At 38.9% G+C, this 15,651-nt stretch overlaps 1 long non-coding RNA gene across 1 annotated transcript; it reads right to left on the bottom strand.

Moving 5' to 3' along the window:
* Positions 1-10,221: 10,221 nt before the first annotated feature.
* On the bottom strand, positions 10,222-14,521 carry LOC137851823 (uncharacterized). Its single transcript, XR_011093503.1, has 3 exons — positions 14,373-14,521; positions 13,875-13,968; positions 10,222-12,461 (listed from the first exon to the last, which is right to left on the bottom strand). It is a non-coding gene; the product is annotated as an uncharacterized lncRNA (long non-coding RNA).
* Positions 14,522-15,651: the final 1,130 nt, after the last annotated feature.

Raw genomic sequence — 15,651 nt, 5'->3', positions numbered from 1 at the left:
GCACATCTGTGATTTGTACAGGTGTTACAGGTATTAAACTGTCTCCTATATGGAACTTTTTAGGACTATTTACTGCCATAGCCAAACTCTGCTGTCAGTACCTTGGTCTGCCTTTCAGCATGTGACTACAAAAAACAGAGTTTTATGCAGGAGCCCGAACACTTATGTGCCTTGTACTGAAAAGAAATGTGGTGAAGGCAACTCTGAAATCATGGTGCAGGGAATTCTCTTCTGAATCTAATAAAATGAGCCTTAAGGTTTGTTGGGCTTATCATCACGTGGGGTGGGTCGTGCTGCAGGACCTCCAGCTACACAGCATCACCTGTTCATGGTCGGCCCAAGAGAATGCAGCCCCAGCAGGACTCTGTGGCCCTGGGCTGCCCCAACAGCTGTGACAGGCTGGGGGGCATGGGGCGGTCACCTCTCCCAGCAGGGAGGTGCTGGCCTGACAGCCAGGCACTCAGCTGACCTGAAATTTGGCTTGAAGTCGTTCTTCCCAATATTGCTATTTAATTTTCTGTTTGAAGCTTGTTGCTAAACAGGTGGAAGAACACCCACTGAGACCCAGGTTTTCCAATGTTTCTGTATCTGATGTTGGGGCTAGATTTGGGTTCAGACATCAAGTTCTTACAAATCCTCAAAATATCCTACAGCCCTACCATATTTTGTTTACAGTTAATCTGTAACAGGAACTCAGCACACAACACACCATCCTCTACCAGACATTCAAAATGGAAATAGCTTTTTTGAAAATGTTCCCCCAGTGGATAGGAGGATGGGAGAAGGAGATAGGCATACTATGTTCAAGAATTTGCCATCAAGGAATATGTAAGTATGGACTGTGAAGTGCTATGTAAAGAACCATAGTGTCCTAAATTTGTATCAGATCCTCCACACATTTACTATATACATAGTCCATGAACATGTGTAGTAGGTCTAATGTGACACAAGTATTCGATTTACTGTGCACGTGTTGTAAAGCTCATCTGTGTGCATGTAGTGGAAATATTTGGCATCTGGGGAGCAGAACTTGGATAAACAGGAACATACAGTCCTCCTTATGTGTCAAACCCTTCCAAAAATTTTACCACTGTGATCCAAATGGCACAAAATACCCACTGAAAATCTGAATACTGGGTAGAAAATATTGTGCTTGCTTGCAAACAGAAGCTACCTAGCAACAGGGCAGTCATTCCAAGCAAGAAGATTGTTAAAAGCTTTTAGAAAGTAATACAACACCTTAATAGCACCTCCCATACTTAAAGATATATTACTACCAAAATGATTAAACACTCCCAAGGTTGACAGTGACAGTTGACATCTCTGTTGAAACTAACACGGATTGTGTTTATGGCGTAGACATGTCTTTTCACACTGGAAATGGCTTTTCCATTTCCTTCTCCTTTATTTAGACAAAAAAAAAAAAAAAAAAAAAAAAAAAAAAAAAACATACTTCAAGATTGGGATAATCTGAGCATTGATCCTGAAATCTAAGCCATCTTGGTGTGGATACAGGGTTGCAGTTAGTGCAGAGCCTTGTTGGTTTTCAGGATTTGTACACAAATATCTGATTTGAGCTGTGGGGCCTTTTATTACAAGTTCACACAGAAATATTCTGCTGGGAAAAATCATAACAAGTGCTAGCAAATAGTTGTATGTGGAGAAAAAGGCTCCCATTTTGAGAGTTTTTATCAGCTGTTGTCCAGATTGTAACACTCTGACTCATGTACAGCACGCCAGGGGAAAAAAAAAAAAAAAAGTCTGACTTTCAGAGGAATTATCTTACCTTCTGTTGCTGTCTTTTGTACTGGGAATCACTTACAGTCTCCTCCAAGATACTGTAATTCAAGAAAGAGAAATCAGGAGGGTACACACGTAAACCATCTAGTTTACAAGTAATTAAGTCTATTTGTTCCTGAAGTCTATTTGTTTTCCCTCACAAATCCATATACTGTGCTAAACTGCTCCATGATCTATGAAGAACTGTGCACCACATGTTCATGTATAGTTACATTTTTTTATTAGACGATGGTCTTTCTACGGGTTATGAACTCTAGAGGAGAAACTGTTTCAGTTCATAACTACTTTGTGACTCTTTGGATTAACTGTATTTAAAAAACTGATATTTGTCAATGTAGTTTGATGCAATCTGGTACAGTGAGGGCTAATGGATTTCTGTGGCTCACACGACTCATCTGGGCTAAGATGAAAACATTTAAAAGGTTATGCTGGGTGCAGGTTGAGACCTCCCTCCTCGGAGGTGGAAAGGCCAAGTGAGAAAGGCTACTAATCTGAGTACTATTTTGTGTTTGATCCCTCAGACTCATAAAGAGTTCAGAGATCAAGACAATGAAACCAGTTTGTCCCATTGGCTGCTGAGTGAACATGAAGAACATCTGAACATAGAGATGTTCACACAGATCAGATACTTGTTTAGGAATTCAGAACAAAATGGAACTGTAAAAAGTTAACCCACAAACAATTGTGGTTTGGTTTTGAATTAGTGAATCTCATAGGAAAAAAAACAATGCACAAGCTGAAACATCAGACTAATTTTTGCCTTCATGACAGACTTGTTTGCTAGTCAACTGGAAGTTTAACAAAAGATGTGGGGCTATGTAAAACAAAACCCTCTACAAATCATCTTGCTCAAAGCTATTAAGTTTGTGCCAGGGGCATCACAGTCAAATGGAGATTTTCCATCAATTAAGCAGCCATTGGAGACAACTCTTTCTTTTTAAGACAATATTTATACAATTTCTATTCATCTGACATCCAACAGCATCATTCCTACACACAATTTTGTCTTGAGTACTATGGCAGTACATAGTAGAATGAAATTGAGAAATTCAGGATGGGTTTGGGGACGGTTATGAAAATGCTAAACGACTAATGTAAGTTACATTATGGTTACAGGGAGAGGGTCTCTATGAAGGTGCCTGTTCAGTGGTCTGCGCTCTGAATTGATAAATAATTTTGAATACTCAAAACATAGTGAAATTATATTTTTCTTTCTAATTGAAAACTTTATTTCTCATAAGGCAAACTTTTTTTTTTTTTTTCAAAATGTTGTCTGTTCTTGGATGGGAAAATGTGGCTAGAGAGGCATCAGTCAGTTAAGAAGGACATAACAAGGGGTGATTCTGGGCTTGCAGAATCCCATCAGCTGAATAGGTTCAACATCTGAAACTAACCCAGCTTGTCACAAGACCCCATGTCTCCACATACTACTGCCTATGTTCCAAACAGGTTGTAAAATATTTCGGGTTTGGTGAGAAACTCCAGCTAGTGTTGCTAATACAAAACATGATATCCCTGCAGCATCTGGAGTATCCTGTTTTATCTCATTAAAAAGCAGCTATCCTTCAATTTAGGAACAAGTCTTGAGGTAGACAGGTCGACATACTCTCTGGCGAGCAGCAAAATGGAAGTCTGTGATGGATGAAGACTGCTCAGCACCAACTGCCATGATGAGGAGGCAGCTGTGGTGGGTGCTGGGTCCGGTCCCACATGTGAAGGGTCCAGGGCTTCATCCCTTCTCCCCAGGAGTCACTCCAGAGGTGGCCTTAAGGACATCACTGCCCCTAATATGCAGCAGCAGCTTTTGCAGTTTCATACCCAGTAAAATCAGTTATGAAAAGGGGTGGCAGAGCAAAGGAAAGAGAAAGAGAGAACAATAATGAGGGATTTACTGGCATAAATGGCAAAGCTTCTAAAGTACGCTTCATGACTTCTTATTTTCTTGAAGTAGTGGGAGGCACAGAATTGAAAAACACTCAACATGGAAATAAAAGGGGAAGGGAAGAATGGGAAAAAGGAAGTAAAGGTCTCTGTAAAGCAATGCCATTTGTTATCCAATCATGCCTGAGCTGTGTCTTAAAAAAGGGAGCTGAACCAAAGCCATCTGTTTGGATTATTATTAACCTTCTAGTGCCAAAAGTCACAGCAGAAATTTAACAATCTTGCACAAGGCTTGGCGAAAACCTTCCCTTCCTTACACCTTAGGTCTCACAACACACTGATGGCATGTTTCTGTTCATAGGTGAAGTTTCTGCTCCTACCAGTGCACCTGCTTGAGTAGAACCAGTTTTTTGAATCAGGGCTGAGATTCAGGATATGGCACATGCAGCAGTGCAAATTCCTGCAACTATTGTTCTTCACACTGCCACACTTCTGCAGCTGCCTTTGTACCTTAGCAAATCCCTTCTGAAAATGTCTCCTTCACCTCAGAATATGTAAATGCTCTTCTTCCATCATATCTTTTTCTAGGTCTACCCATTGCTAATTTGTTTCTGGCTTGCATTAGATATTTCTAGATTTCTGTGCCCTTCAGCCAGTTTCCCTGGCATTTAACTGGAAGTCAGATATAAACAAAATGTAGTGAAGGCATTCAAGGTATTTGCATTATCCTTGGCACCCAATTTCTTTCTGAAATCAACACATGTCCTTTCCTTCTGTTCACAAAGCTGATTCAGAATAGCAGATCAAAAAGGCTGACAGTGAGACAAAGAACTGGCCCACAAAATCCAGCAGCTTAAATGAACTTTCCACCTTTCCACAATAAAGCATTCATAAGCATGGTAGCTAGATACTCACATCATTAATGATTCACTTGCAGCATATTCATTAATAATAAGCACTAGTGTCGTGTCAATAGTGCATCTAAATTGAGCTAATTACATTACTTGATGCCTCATATTTTATGAGTATAATTTATTCCCCATGGGAAAAATCCTTGACATCCCTCCAAAGTCAAGCAAACAGGACTGGCACTTTATTCTCCATCGCAGAATGCCCGTCATCATCCATGGCCTGCAGTTTGCAGTAGCTGTGATATTTCCCAGTTTTTCCTGTACACAAGATGGTGCATGGTGGTGCTTCTACTTCACCTTTGCTTTGCATCCTCACTCCTTAGCCTCAGCCCCCTTGGCAGCTGCCAACCATGTCATCTTTATACTCACAGGAGATAGGCCACCACTGGCCACACCACAGATGCTTCTGGGAAGGAGCTGGTCTTGTTCTTGCTCAGTCTTCTGTATTGCATTAGGATTGCCCTAACTCCCTGTGAGTTGCTGTGACCTTTTCAGTACATTCAAAATCCCATTAAACCTTTTGAGGCATTGTCCTGCATTGGGTAAATCCCAAGAACAACTCATGTTATACTTGGATTGTTTTCAAGTTCCTCCACAGACTGATATGTGGCCAGGGGACACCACAATATGAACGGATGGAGAAATATTGTAAAGTGCCCAACCTGGTTCACTGAGGGGATGGCTTCCACTGTGGGACACAAGCATTGCATTCACTGAGGGAGCAGGCCACTGTGGAACACAAGCACTGCTCTTCCATGCCTCAAACCTCATGCCTCAAAAAGCAACTTTTTGTCATGAGTAAATCAAAAGAGGTAAAACTTCAAGAAGAAATGTCCTTCTCTATGAGCACAATTAAATTATTCCTGGGAGGGAAAGTCTTCAAAACAACAAATGAGTTTTTATTAAAAATAAGGATGTGTTCTTTTGTAAATATTTTGGCTTTTTTTTCCACTCTGGCTAGATGTGGTTGCTAATGTCTTTGCATCCTCAGCTGATGGTTGCCCACCTTTAGAAGTCTAACCCTAAGATAAAAGAGCTAGGCAAAAGAGACATTTGCACTAAGTTCAGGAACCTCATTTCAGTGAATAATTTATCCCAGACAATTAGCCTGGATTTTTTTCTCTAGTCAGTGGAAAAAGATACTTCCAGGCGTATATTCAAATCACTTCACTTATATTCCTAGGGTGACATATCAGATGCAACCTTCCATTTATTTGCGTTTGGGGAGGGTGATTTGCTTTCATAGGAAAATTCAGAAAGCTTATGTACACAAATAGCCTTATGCATAGTTCATCATCTCTCTTTTTAGGGTGCCTTGATAGGTGTAAGTATAAGCAGAGTGCTCTTTGGCCATCATTAGAAAGGGTCCACTGACTGTATTTAAATTAAAATGATGGACTTCTGAAAACGTCACATTATTTCCCTCAGGCAGACATACACACTCTGTAGAGGGCAATGTGAAAACAGCAAGGATTTCAGGATCAGCCATGTAACTGGTACATAATGTAGGGTTTATGTGCCTTCTGCCAACATAGATTTTAAAAAGATCTCGTATGAAACAGCATGTCCATGCAGACTTATAGTTGCCTTTGTCTAAGGGCTTAATTCTCTCCACCTATTTCCTCAAATCTCCTCCTAACTACATGAAAAAGACATCTACATGTATGTTAATCATCTGTCCTGGTTTTCCACACCTGTACTGAATCTTTGCTGGTGAAATCCTCCTGGGGCTCTGAGTAGGACTTCCTGCTCTCCTGAACTAGCAAGAACTCTGTGAGGGAAAAAATCCTAATCAAGCCATGGGGATGAGCCTTCCCCTAGATACTTTGATATTCAGCTGCACCAGGAGTGAACCCTGAGGACTATGGTACATATTGTGCACTATAAATATCCAAATATTTTATGAAGGTTCAAGAAGTGGTTAGTAGAATGGTTTGTGGTAAAAAAAAAAAAAAAAAAAAAAAAAAAAAAACAGTTTCAGTGGTGGAAAGAAAAGCAAAGGGCAGATTTACACCATAGCTGCCAGCTGCCTGCTGTACCTTGCTGAAGATCATGATGTTTGGGACCCCCAAAAACAAAGGGCTTTTGGTATTGTTGGCATAGGGGCCAAGATTTTTTTTTTTTTGTGAGGCTCCTCTCCTCTCAAGCTCTGTTTCTCAAAGCACTGGAAACAAAGGAACAAAGTGCTTAAAGTCACTCGAAACACAAGAGAGATTCAAGACAGGTTAAAAAGAAAAAACATTCATCAGGGAGTCTACAGAAAAATTTGAAGGAAGCCTCGACATAAAACAAATCCAATACCTATCCCTACCAGAGATTCATATTACAGTTGTACTGACTGACATATTATAGCTGGTGGAGACTAATGCTACTGTAAAAAACCTGTGATGCTAGTTTGGCTGTTCAAATACTCATGAAAGTCATTTTAGAAAGATCTTTCCCTGAAAATTTGGCTACAAACACAATATAATTATTAATAATTATGTTAGTACTATTTTATACATATATATATATTATTTTGTTTTTTTACTTAAAAATGCTAGCACCATTCTGGAAGTGGGTAAATGATTGTTTCCCTTTAATTGAAATAATATGAAAATATCATAAATAGAGGAATAAAAGAATATTGTTCTACAGAAACATCTTTCAACGTAATTTTATTGTGTCTATTTTGCTGTCAGTTTAGCAACATTTGAGACCTCATAATAAAAATATTTTATTTGATTTATCCATTCTACTTGAGACCATGAATCTTGAATTAATGTTGCAAGGTCAAGGAAGTTTAGGAATCCAATAGTCTCAAATGAATGTCAGTTAGCTAAGAGGTGCTTGAGGAGGGCCTATTAATAATGAAAGCCCCAGGCAAATGTATAATGCAAACCCTTCAGATCTCAACACAGAGTTCATGTTCTCTTGAGAGTCATCTGATGAAGAGACATTTTGTTATAATGAAGAGAATATAATATACAGTAACATAAAAATAAGTATATTGTTCATTCTATATGTGTGATTTTATGTGGCAGTACAGCTATTGCTGCATATGTAATAGTAAAAGAGATCAGTGGCAGACGAGATAATGAAGACTTCCATAGTAAAACCATTTTCTTACCTAGATATTTTAATATTTTAAAGTAATTAAATTAAATTAAAATATATTTCAAATCATTAATTTTACATTAATATTTTAAAATAATTAAATTAAGAAATAGAGTGTATTAAAATGTATACACAGTCCGAGTAGACACTACTGTATGTCTGGTGATAATCTAAATACAGAAAAAAAAAAAATTGTTAGTGACCAGTCCTTCATCTGAGTTAGCAACAAAACTGACTTCCAAGAGAGGCACAAAAATGTGCTTAATCACTAGTATTTAATATGTTAAAATCAATTTATAAACCTTAAAATATAGTCCCTGTGATTTTACTAACTAGGATTTTTTTCTGTATTTTATGAGGAGAATGTGTCAGAGTCACATAGCAAATTAATAGGATAGTAGAATTAAAGTACAGTTTGCTGTTTCCTTAGCCACCAGTCAGAACTTGTGTTAGAATACAATTTTAATTTAGGATGGATAGCAAGAGATGTAGAAGGGCAGAAGTTACGCTCATGTTCTTTTGTAAGGACACATAACACAACACTCTCCTGAAGACATGTACAGGACCCCTGTGTTTTCCAGCACCATGTGTGGGTCATCTTGCTGCTTGACTGCACTGAGCTACCTACAGGCACAGATACAGAAAAAATTCAGCCAGTGTTGTATACAGGCATAGCTCTTTGGTATGGACATGGCACGAGGTGTGTTGATGCTGAAGAAGGATTATGCTCTTCCCTCTTTGCACACAAGTTAGGTGATGCAGGCGTGCAGCGCTGTTGGTGCCCACAGGCTTGTCCACGTGGTCAGGGCTGCCAGGCTCAGGTGGGATCAGCACTGATGGAAGCAGATTTAGGCTGCCAAGGTTTGGATGGGTTTACTGAGGGATTTACATAGTGTGGATGAATGGATGTGGGATGCTGGCAGACACATCAGCTTACACATTTTATGCATCCAGCTCACACATCTGGCCCTTATTTCCATCAGCTACATCTGGTGTGTGGGCTTCAGGCACAGGAGGCTGGCTGCAGCACTCAGCTGCAGCCCAGGACTGTGTATGTCCTTTTGGCCATGGCCCAGCAACCGAGCTGGGGCAGCGTGCCTGTTTCTTGTGACCCAGCACGATGGGGATAACCATACCTGTGCCATGTGAGAAAATTGCAGCAGTCTGCTGCCGCCTCCTGTCACCTTCCCAGGTCACTTTGGGCTGGGGGTCATGTCAGGGTTTCATCATCTTCACCAGTGACAAACTGAGCCCATGTGAAATATTTTCTGGTGCCAAGGAAAGGTGTAAAGATCACTTTTGAGAATGACTGCTGAGTTCAGCTGTTTGTGTCTCAACATAATGGGTTGGCTTTTTTTGTTTCTCTTTACTGACTTTCAAGAAGGCAAAGAGATACTTCAGGCAAAGAGCTGGTGGTGCTCAAACACTTGAGGACATGTTGGGCCTAGCAATTTAGGCATTTTTTAGGACTGTTTCATATGAATCTTCACCATTTTCTTTCTCCAAATATAAGAAAAATTAAGAACATATTTTAAGCATTAAGCAACATAATATATGAATATATTATATATATTCATGAACAATGAATAATAATGTTACAGTCGCATCCATCTCCTAAATACATTTTGCATAAAGTATAGTAGGCATCATCTGTTCTGTAAGTGTAACTCTAGTGGCTACAAGTCAGCAGCACTATCTTGCTATGTAACTATAGACTAGCATTACATTTTTTTCCTTTTCTTTTCCTTGATGGTAGATTATGACATGGGCAGTATTGTACATAATCCTTTGACAATGGCCAATCTTCCACCTTATTTTATTGCCTTACTGACCAATTTCTTATTGCTCCTTTTTTAATAGCAGAACAACAAGATAAAAGAATGCAAGTTACTAGGGATGCAGTTTATCAAAGTGAGTTATCTTCAGTCAGCCTGAATTACTTTAGTCTTGCTGGAATTCTTGCCCTGCACAGCATTTACTTGGGCAACTGTTAAAACTTCCTATGTGTTTCATTCCTTCATCCTCCTGTTTTATCAGTCTACCCTTGTTAAGACAGAGAAAATCAGAGATATATCATTTAAGATAGTTAATTTTCCTAACAGCTTCTAGTCCTCTACAGGAAAGGATGCTGCGAGGCTGTATTTGCCAAAGTACATAAAAGGTCACCTTCTCGAGTCCCATGTGGTTGTCTTCTGGCTGGTCTTTAAAGAGAGGTTCCTATCATGGTTTGGGAAAACAGAAGGAGTTTCTCTCTTGGGATTTAGTAAGAGGTTTACAATACGTTTATGTCATAGGGATCAGAACAAAGCAAAGAACAAATGTTTTTAGCTGGGATCAAATGCTTGGGAAATGTCCAGCATGGTGAGATATCTGAGAAAGACTGCTTAGAAAGCTATATCTTTCCCTTTACCAGCTTGTGGAAGAAAGCCAAGCATTTGTCATCTATCTTTATGTGATGTTTTAAGATTTTTGTGCTGTTAGTTATTAAAGTTGGTCCTAACATGAACTTGTGAGATGGGACTTCATTGAGGTATATCAGATGGAGAATGTGCCTGCCAGCTTACATCTGCAGTCACAGAAACCATGGTTACTATAAAAGTAAAAAAAATACAAAGCAACCATAATGCTATTCAACGGTCTATGTAAATGCACAACATCCAACACAGACTACTTACATAGACAAGAGTTGTATGTAAACATCCAGAATGGTGAGGTTTTCACAGCACATGGTAACACATGTACTTTATTAAGAGTAGGGACCATGTCAGCCAGACCCCTGCACTAAATCCTGAGAATCAAGTGGGTTGAAGCCCTCAAAATACTGAGTACCGATAAACAACTGAACTGGTTTTAGCATTTCATGTTGGTTCTGAGGTAACCGATTAAATTGGCATCTCATGGCATTTTGGAATTTAATTTACAAACTCCATACTTCATTGTGAAATTCTGGAAGCTTTCACCTACTTGTGGAACACCTTGTGTAGACTTTGCATCTAATGTCACACACATAAGAGATGGTGTGTTTTTTTTGTTTTGTTTGTTTGTTTGTTTTGTTAGCTGTTGCTTTTTTGTTTGTTTTGTTGTTGTTGTTTAATGCTTCTGTTGCAGCTGATTAACACTTTTAAATGCTATGCTTCGATTATGACCACCCAAGGGGGCACGAAGTGCACTTCCATGGTCTGAAGGTTTTGGGCTGCATGATACAAATCCATTTCAGAAGAGCCGAGCAGACTTTAGTCTTCTTCCTATGGCCTATTTTTCACAGTTGCTGAGCCCAGAAGGGTTTGCTGTTACTTTCCAACATGTGCTCTCCTCTGAATGCAGTCACCACTGGGGCCATGATTAAGGAATGTGCCACAGAGTGTCTCTTCCTCATAGACTAGACCAGACTTTCAAAACATCCTAAAACATGGGTTTATAAAGACAACTGACTTTTTTCCCTAGGGGCATAGATAAGACAATTCAGAACTCATTGAAGCAAACTGACAGGATGTTTAGCAAAAAAAAAAAAAATGCATTGTGGGGAGACAATCTGCCACATGCCACCACAGACATGTCATTTAAATTGTATAAAGAAGTTCTTCATCACTTTTAATGGGGAAAAAAAAGGCAATTTGCCCACGTTTTCCCCACTCTCATCTGACCCCTAGTTCAGAGAGAGATTGGATCTAGGAGCCAAGACTTTATTTACATATGGCACAATAAAACCCACACAGCAATTGATACTGGACATGTTTTTCTTGACCATATTCCTCTACTTGGTCTAAAAAAGTAAGTCTTTAATAATTAAATAATTAATGTCAAGCTAAAGCTTCATATAAAAGCTTCCCTAAAGTTCCTTACTGAAAATTCCTTGCTGTTTTTGCCTTTGGCTATATTATAGCCATTGCTTGTCTTTCAGAGTTTGAATGTCCTTGGTCTGAAAAATGTTGCTGACAGGACAACTTAAATGTAACAAATGTAATACAAAGAAGTCTGACTTTGTCATGGTCATTGTCTTGTTTCCACTGTGACTTGAAATTAGAAATGAGAAGGAGGTTTATGCTGGGGTTTAGTGAGAGATTTTTCACTTAAAAACATAATTAGGATATTGAAAAGTCTAACAAAAGATGAAGATTCAAATAGCATGGAGTAGAACAGCAGTGAGCAGAGAGCACATTGGGGCATGGCTAATGAATAGCAGTCCAAAGAAAAAGGATGGATTAGAAAGACCAATAGCTCTCTTCATACTAATTTCCCAAATTTCTGTATATTCTTTAGAAAGAGGATTATTATTAATTAGGGTCTTGCTGCTCTTTTTTGAACTTTTATGTCATTAACTTGGCTAAGAAATGCTGTAATTAAACATGTTATGAGAAATGTAACATTATTCAAGTTACTATTCAGGCTATGGCTGCACATGTATAACTATACCGAAGTCCTTAAGAAAACTAAATTAAAAAAAAAAAAAAAAGTAATTGAATATTTATTGTAACCTTTCTATTGAATTATTAGAACTCCAGTTTTCCCAGTTAAATACTCTCTTTCTAGGGACGGAGAGAGACAGCCACGTAACTGACACTGCAAACCAAATGCTCTCAAGCTGAAGTTGTAAAGGTGAAAGTACCATTGATCGATGTGGGTTAGGATCAATGCTGGAGCAGAACAGGGCAGTAGTAGTTCTCCACCCATATTTCTCTGTTAGCAACCCATGGTGTCCATCTGTGCAAATGCCTCAGGCCTCTAATAGATGTTCATGCCATGTTCATTGGGTCTTCTCTACTTCCTGAATTCCTAAACAAAACAAATAAACAATAAAAGAAAGAGGGAGCTAAATGTGTATGGAAAAGAGACAAACTCACAAGTATGTTTTGAGTCTGGTCACCTTTCTCTTCACCCTGATATGGATCAGCTTTCTCAACTGGTAATGGCCTTAGATAAGGAGACCTTTGCCTTCTCTTCCATACCATGACCAGGCCTGCATGGGCCTAACACCCTTGGAGACTGCAGTAGCCTTATTTTTTTTTTTACAGTAATCTGACTCAGATCTTTACAGAGGTTTGTTCAAACAGTACCTGATTCTTCACTGAAGTTATGGTCTCATTTTAACCTCTAGTTTTAGTATTCAATAAAAATCAATGGATTCGTTTTTAAAGTTTCTTATTACATCAGAATAACTGAAAGATCAGATCAGAATATCAATCACTGAATATGTACTGTTGGTCTTTTTTGCTCCTATGACCCACTCAAAGGGTGGAATAAAAGACTTCCTAAGGCTGGAATTCTCCATTAACACCAGCGACAGGACCCGCGGGAACGGGGTTAAGCTGAGGCAGGGGAAGTTTAGGCTTGACATCAGGAGGGGGTTCTTCACAGAGAGGGTGGTTGCACACTGGAACAGGCTCCCCAGGGAAGTGATCACTGCACCGAGCCTGACTGAATTTAAGAAGAGATTGGACTGTGCACTTAGTCACATGGTCTGAACTTTTGGGTAGACCTGTGTGGTGTCAAGAGTTGGACTTGATGATCCTTAAGGGTCCCTTCCAACTCAGGATATTCTAAGATTCTATGATTCTATGAATGCAGCATTTAAATCTTTACTGGTATGAAACATTTAGTTCTAGACAAGATAGTGGGTCACCTCAAAAAATTGTAGCTATCATAAATGTTGAAATTCTGCAGTTAAAAATATTTCATAGGTAAATGTCTAAACAGAACACCTAACACTTCAGAATTAGCTGCAGATATTCAAAATCATTCAACAATCACATTTATCAAAATGAATCACATCAAAATCTAGACTACAGGAGCCCAAATTTATTCACTCACGTTTTAGTATTTGTAGTTGGGAATTCAACATATTTAGAAGAGAAAAATAAATCCAAAAACTTGTGCCAAATCAAATTCACTTAGAATTTTCTCACATCTTTTCTTATTAACAGATGGATGGATAATTGGAATCAGAAACTAAAGCAGAGGATAAGAAAATGATTCAGAAACAAGTGTGAGAAATTAAGTACAAAGAGAGAGAAAGGTTGAAGACAAAGGAAACAAGATGAAATGGGATATGGTCTGGGAGAGAAATCTTTTCTGGCCAGACCTGTGGAAACTGAAGGCATAGTGATTGTAATTTCGTTTGTAGATTGTTTCTGAACCACTGCCAATATCAGATAATTTAGCAATGGTAGGAGTTTAGGAATGACTTACCTTTTTCCTCTGTGGAAGGAAAATCACTTTGCATTACATTTTTGTAGTGTTATAGAGCCTTTCATTGGATTCAGGTTGTAGCTGAAGCTCACGCCTAACAATAGCAGAATCTGTTCTTGGGATCTGGCCACAACACAAACAAATCAAAATATTTAGCAGAACAATATATATCTTCAGAAGACTAATGCACACTCATGAAAATATAAAGATACCACTTATATAATCAGGGAACAGAAAAACCTGATGTTTTAAACATACCAATATTTGAAGAAGAGGAATCAAGCATAATGAGTGAAACAAGGAAACAAAAAGCTTAATTATGCAAACTGAGTAGGACTGCTGGACTATTTTGACAACCCTTTTGGAAAGAAAAGGATAACCCTTGTAAATTGAAGAGTAAAACAGGAGTTGTTTATGTAGTTGTTTAATGTAGGGGTTGTTAAGTTGGCTGCATTAGCAGTCATCATGTTCCATGACAAATGGAAAAGCTGACTTTACCTGAGAGTAGGAAAAGCTTCATGCCTCAGAGTATAGATGAGATCCAATTGGGCTCTGTGGGGTGATAACTTCACTTCAGGTACTTTGTGATAACTTGGTGGTGGTGTGCAGGTGAAAGGAATTACAGGCCTCCCAACCTCAGCCTTGAAGAGTCACAGGGATAGAAATGACCTTTTGGGTCCTGTGGAGTTTTAAATAACAGTCTCTGAGAACATGGGAAAAATATTCTGTGAGACAAGAATTAAACCCATACGCACTTCAGCCTGTATGTTTTATGGCACTCTATTTCTGCAGTTGTAGGGGGGCTGCTGTCCCTCACTGCAAGAGGCAATGAGGGACATTGCAAGAGGCAATTCCTTGGATGTCAAGCTACTTTGCTCCAGATGTTTTTGTATCGTTTGCAACTCTGATTTCTTTCTCAAATAATAATGAGCTTTAGATAGCAGGTGACCTTGTTAAATGCTGAACTGATTCATTCCAGTTTGACTCATTTTCAAGTACTTCTTCCCATACCTTCTCTTGTGTTCAAACTGAGCATGACAGTTTAGCATTGGGAAGCTGAAGTAGACAGTGCAAGCAAAGAAAAGTTGAAGCTATTATTGTTTCAATCACTAAAACCATTTTGGAAAACCTCCCAGGCTGTTCTAAGCTGTCTCTTCAGTCAATAGAAATGGAGGTCAAAAAAAAAAAAACAAAAACAAACAAAAAAAACTGTGCTCCTGGGCTCTGCATCAATGCCATCTTGGCTATCACCCCTTGCACCCTTCACTCACACTTAACACCAGATGGAGGGCTCTCTGAGACCATCACCTGCTTTGACCTTTTCCTTCTGTTCCTTCTGAATGCTGCAATATTAGAGCAGCCTGGCACAAAGTGCTTTGTGTTGATGCAGCAGTTCACAGATGTATACAGTACCTCAATTTTCTAAAAATAACCAAGGACAGGAAATGCTGAGCTAACTTCTTCCCCCCTCTATCTCACAACATTCAGTGGCATAAGTGAAAACGAGAATCTTAAAGCTACATCTTTGATATAGATGCTCAGGGGAGTGGTTTAGTAATATATACTGCATTTTTTATTTGATAAAAAGTCCAAATTTCTTAATGTCCTGTTACATATCTGAAGCATTATGCACACATGCCTGAACAATTTGTTTAAGTCTATACATCATGCTGTTTCATCACTTACTTAAACTCAGTGAATTATTTCCCAGCCAGATTTTATTTTCAGATGTGCCCAATCATCCATATGAGGGGCAAAGAAAGCAAAGGAAACATGT

The sequence above is a fragment of the Anas acuta genome, chromosome 2 (genome assembly GCF_963932015.1).
Source record: "Anas acuta chromosome 2, bAnaAcu1.1, whole genome shotgun sequence".
Taxonomy (NCBI): Eukaryota; Metazoa; Chordata; class Aves; order Anseriformes; family Anatidae; genus Anas; species Anas acuta.
Note: the sequence above shows the minus strand (reverse complement) of the source record. Positions and strands in the feature narration are given on the sequence as shown.